This window comes from Bubalus kerabau, chromosome 19, assembly GCF_029407905.1.
Source record: "Bubalus kerabau isolate K-KA32 ecotype Philippines breed swamp buffalo chromosome 19, PCC_UOA_SB_1v2, whole genome shotgun sequence".
NCBI classification, from domain to species: Eukaryota; Metazoa; Chordata; class Mammalia; order Artiodactyla; family Bovidae; genus Bubalus; species Bubalus kerabau.
The window spans coordinates 46,063,910-46,070,008 of NC_073642.1; positions in this window are offsets into that span (position 1 = coordinate 46,063,910).

Below are 6,099 nucleotides of genomic sequence, written 5' to 3' on the forward strand. Positions count from 1 at the left end.
CACATTTAATCTATACTCAATAAGAACCAGTATTTTTAAGAGCAGAAATTGTAGTTACCTTTGGGAAACAATAGGGTTAGAAAAGTTGTAGAAAGTGTATTTTCTTTGCTGCCTTAAGATTGATTATTTAAAGCAGACTTTAAGAAATTGGTCTATAGTAAAGGAGAGATACCACCATAAACAACACTAAGGGAAAAAGCGCAAACTATATTCTGAATAATCTTTTTTTGAATTAAGTGTTTAAACTTCCCAGAGTAGATCCCTGGTGACCTCAGCCACTAATTGTTATGTAAGTATGTGGTTAGTAGCTCAGTCATGTCCAACTTTGCAGCCCCATGGACTGTAGCCTGCCAGGCCCCTCTGTCCATGGGATTTTCCAGGCAAGAATACTGGAATGGATTACCATTTCCTTCTCCAGGGGATCTCAACCCAGGGATCGAACCTGCATTGGCAGGCAGGTTCTTTACCACTGAGCCACCTGGGAAGCCTCACTAATTGTTACAGAGGATCCAAAAATCTTGGAATGTCTAAGGCCAATACATTCCATGTTCTTGTTTGCACCGGGTGAGTCTGGTGCTGTTGATGTTGTTACCTCAGGCAGGTGAGCATGGCTGCTGGTCTAATACCAATCCCTGTAGTCAGCTGCTCCTATTCCTGCAGCCAACAGGCCCGCAGAGAGGGAGCAATGTGAACTTGTGACCACCAGATGCAGGAAACTTCACCGACCACATCCTCTTCAGAACTGAGTCATGAGTTGTACTGTGTCCTAAAAGGGAAGCAGAGTTCTTCCGATTCTGAGGCTGCTGCCCTGGGATTACCCATCCAGATCAACTAGGCTCTATAAAGGTGCTGCTTTCATTTTGAAAGTGGAGTCTGTGTGAAGAACTGCTCCCCTGAAAAGACTGTGAATTTCTGTACCCTGACGGCCTTGAGTAGCTTCACCCTCCTGGAATCGTGGGTGAGAGACTAGCAATAACTGGATTTTTCTATAAGAAAATATCTTCTGGTGTAGAAAATGGAAATTTACTCATTTGTTAAGAAAATGTTAATACAAAATCTAGATGAATTTAAGAAGTAGTTTTAAGTTAACCAATATTAAATTGGTTATTTTATACTTAAAAGAACTGGAAGAAACAGAGATGAGTTTTAAGTATGTAAACATGCAGTGCTCTAATTCTGTTTTTAACAGTCTTGGATTGACAACAGGGTTAACATGGAAGTCTTACTCAAATGCTAAAAAAAAAAAAATGTTAAAACTAAAAATTTTTACCCAAAGGGCATTTTGATCAACTCCTAGTAAGAAATATGCAGTTGAATACTGACATTCAGAGGGGTATGTCCAGACATTCATGAATATGAAGCTCTTTGGGTAAGCATATGGCTTTCCTTCTTTTGGTACCCACATGAAGAAACATCTTTTACCATTTAGATTATATGAACAACCGACTAGGTACTCAGCTCCCTCACTAGCCCCAGATCTAACATTCAGATATGTGCCACAATCAAATTACTATATTAAGGATCTTTAGGGTTTCTTAAAGAATCAGAAATGCTAAGGTGAAATATATTCTGATGATCAATAATCACAAAATACAAGAAACAAGTCCTAACAGCTAACATGATAAAGGCACTTCGACTGAAACCATGAATGATCCTAGGATGACTGTTAACCTTCATTTATTTTACATTCTGGAAAATCCAACTAATTTGTACATGTCTCTGCTTCCCTGTCTCAGGGGTTTCTCTGAACAGGAAACCCTGTTCAGTGTGTGCAAGCCTAACACACCAGAAATTGTATAAAGAGTATCTGCCGAAACTGGTGAGTAAATGTCTAAGTTCTTGTGGGGCATTTCTGGAATGGGCCATGGTGGTTTAACTGCTAAGTTGTGTCCAACTGTTTGCAACCCCATGGACTGTAGCTCGCCAGGCTCCTCTGTCCATGGTATTTTCCAGGCACTTTCCCAGCATCTTCTTTTAGGATTTGAAATAGCTCAACTGGAATCCCATCACCTCCACTAGCTTTGTTCATAGTGATGCTTCCTAAGGCCCACTTGACTTCACATTCCAGGATGTCTGGCTCTAGTCCAGTGATCACACCATCTTGGTTATCTGGGTCATGAAGATCTTTTTTGTATAGTATTCTATGTATTCTTGCCACCTCTTAATATCTTCTGCTTCTGTTAGATCCATAACCATGTCTGTCCTTTTTTTGTCCATCTTTGCATGAAATGTTCCCTTGGTATCTCTAATATTCTTGAAAAGGTCTCTAGTCTTTCCCATTCTATTGTTTTCCTCTAATTCTTTGCATTGATCACTGAGGAAGGCTTTCATATCTCTCCTTGCTATTCTTTGGAACTCTGCATTCAAATGGGTATAGCTTTCATTTTCTCCTTTGCCTTGCTTCTCTTTTCTCAGCTATTTGTAAGGCTTCCTCAACCATTTTGCCCTTTTGCATTTCTTTTTCTTCGGTCACTTGATCACTTCAGTTTCTTCGGTTTCTTGATCACTGCCTTCTGTACAATGTCACAAACCTCCGTCCATAGTTTATCAGGCACTCTGTCTATCAGATCTAATCCCTAATCTATTTGTCACTTCCACTGGATAATCATAAGGGATTTGATTTAGGTCATACTTGAATGGTCTAGTGGTTTTCCCTACTTTCTTCAATTTAAGTCTGAATTTGGCAATAAGGAGTTCATGATCTGAGCCACAGTCAGCTCCCAGTCTTGTTTTTGCTGACTGTATAGAGCTTCTCCATCTTTGGCTGCAAAGAATATAATCTGTCTGATTTTGGTATTGACCATCTGTTGATATTCATGTGTGGAGTATTCTCTTGTGTTGTAGGAAGAGGGTGCTTGCTATGACCAGTGTGCTCTCTTGACAAAACTCTTATTAGCCTTTGCCCTGCTTCATTTTGTACTCCAAGGCCAAATTTGCCTGTTACTCTAGGTATTTCTTGACTTCCTACTTTTGCATTCCAGTCCCCTATGATTAAAAACATCATATTTTTTAGGTGTTAGTTCTAGAAAGTCTTCTAGGTCTTCATAGAACCGTTCAGCTTCTTCAGCATTACTGGTCATGGCACAGACTTGGATTAGTGTGATATTGAATGGTTTGCCTTGGAAATGAACAGATTATTCTGTCATTTTTGAGATTGCATCCAAGTATTGCATTTCAGACTCTTTTTTTGACTATGAGAGCTACTCCATTTCTTTTAAGGGATTCTTGCCCACAGTAGTAGATGTAATGGTCATCTGAGTTAAATTCACCCATTCCAGTCCATTTTAGTTCACTGATTCCTAAAATGTGGATGTTTACTCTTGCCATCTCCTGTTTGACCACTTCCAATTTGCCTTGATTCATGGACCTAACATTCCAGGTTCCTATGCAATATTGCTCTATTTACAAGCATCAGACTTTTACTTCCATCACCAGTCACATCTACAACTGGGTGGTGGTTTTGCTTTGGCTCCGTCTCTTCCTTCTTTCTGGGGTTATTTCTCCACTTATCTCCAGTAGCATATTAGGCACCTACTGACCTGGGGAGTTCATTTTTCAGTGTCCTATCTTTTTGCCTTTTCATAGGGTTCTCAAGAATACTGAAGTTTTGCCATTCCCTTCTCCAGTGGACCATGTTTTGTCATAACTCTCCACCATGACCCATCTGTCTTGGGTGGCCGTACACCACATGGCTCATAGTTTCATTGAGTTAGACAAGGCTGTGGTCCATGTGATCAGATTGGTTAGTTTTCTGTGATTGTGGTTTTCAGTCTGTCTGCCCTCTGATAGAGAAGGATATCAGGCTTATTATGGAAGCTTCCTGATGGGAGAGACTGACTGAGGGGGAAACTGGGTCTTGTTCTGATGGGTGGGGCCATGCTCAGTAAACCTTTAATCCAAATTTCAGTTGATGGGCGGGGCTGTTGTTTGACCTGAGGCCAAACTATGATGGAGGTAATGAAGATAATGGCGGCCTCCTTCAGAGTGTCCCATGCGCTCACTGCTGCACTCAGTGCCCCCAACCCTGTAGCAGGCCACCACCGACCCATATCTCCACTGGAGACTCCTGGACACTCATGGACAATTCTGGGTCAGTCTCCTGAGGGGTCACTGTGCCTTTCTCCAGGGTCCTGGTGCAGACAAGATTTTGTTTGTGCCCTCCAAGAGTCTGTTTCCCAGTCCTGTGTAAGTTCTGGCACCACTATTGTGGGTAAATGGCAAGCTCCTCCAAGAGGGCTTATGCCATACCCCAGTCTGCTGTACCCAGAGCCCCTGTCCCTGCAGCAGTCCACTGCTGACCTGTACCTCTGCAGGAGACACTCACACACAGTTCTGGTTCAGTCTCTGTGGGATCTCTGGGTCCTGGTGTGCACAAGGTTTGTTTGAACCCTCTGACCATCTCTGGTGGGTATGGGTTTGATTCTAAATGCAATTTTGTTTAGAATCATTTCATGATTTCCATATGCCAGCAAATTTGGAAAACTCAGCAGTGGCCACAGGACTGGAAAAGGTCAGTTTTCATTCTAATCCCAAAGAAAAGCAATACCAAAGAATGCTCAAACTGCAGCACAGTTGCACTCATCTCACATGCTAGCAAAGTAATGTTCAAAATTCTCCAAGCCCAGGCTTCAACGGTACATGAACCGTGAACTTCCAGATGTTCAAACTGAACTTCCAGATGTTCAAACTGGATTTAGAAAAGGCAGAGGAACCAGAGATCAAATTGCCAACATCCTCTGGATCATCGAAGAAGCAAGGGAGTTCCAGAAAAACATCTAATTTTGCTTTATTGATTATGCCAACGCCTTTGACTGTGTGGATCCACTGGAGAACAGCAATCCACTGGAGAAAGAATACTCTTTCTGAAAATGGTGCTCTGCAACGATTCTGTATCCACATGCAAAAACATGTATCTATTAATAGATAGATTATCTATCACAGAGTTAATTTACATTGGATCTTTAAGTTAAACTTCACTTAATGTGAAACACCAAACTATAAGACTTCTAGACAATAACATAAAATCTAGGTGACCTTGTGTTTGGCAATGAGCTTTTAGATAAAACACCAAAAGCACAATCCATGAAAGAAAAAATTGATAGACTTTTAAAATGGAAAACTTCTATGAAGACACTTAAGCGAATAAAAAGACAAGGCCAGACTATAACACACATGTGTTTGGTATCCAAAGGATACCAAAGACTGGTATCCAAAATATATTAAGAATTCTTTGTATGTGTGTGCATATTAGTTACAAAGAATTCTCAAAGCTCAACAATAAGGAAACAGACACCCAATTTAAAAGTTCACAAAAAATCTAACAAATACCTCACTGAAGAAATATAGATAGTAAAGAAGCATGTGAAATACACTCAACATCCTATGTCCTCAGGAATTTCACATTAAAACAATGAGATACCACACTAAACATCTTTTAGAATGGAAAACTTTTTTCTAAATCAACAATACCAACTGCTGGTGAGGCTTCAGAGCATCAGTAAGAATGTAAGAGCAGTACAGAGCAGTAAGCAGTAAGAATTCTCGTAAGAATGCAAAATGCAACAACTTTGGGAGACAGGACGGCAGTTCCTTACAAAGGTAACCACACTCTTAACTATAACATCCAGCTGTGCCCACCCATGCAAAAGCTTGCACACAAATGTTTATAGCAGCTTTATCCATAATTGGCCCCAAACTGGAAGCAACCAAGATAATCTTCATTAAGCGAACGGAAAACAAACTGGTACACTCAGACAACGGAATATTATTCAGTGGTAACAAGAAAATGAGCTATCAAGCCACAAAAGTCATGGAGGAAACTTAAATGCATCTTGTAAGTGAAAGAATCCAGTCTGGAAAAGCTACATAGTGTATGGTTTCAACTATAAGACATCCTGAAAAAGACAAAACTATATAGAGACAGTAAAAAGACCAGTAGTTGCCAGGAGTTTGGAGGGGGTATGTGGGAGAGTGGGGAGAAAAGACTGGTGGAGAACAGGTTTAGGGCAGTGAAACTGTTATTTGATACTGTAATGATGGATACGGGACATTATGCATTTGTCAAAACCCATAGAAATGTACAACACAAGGAATTCCCTG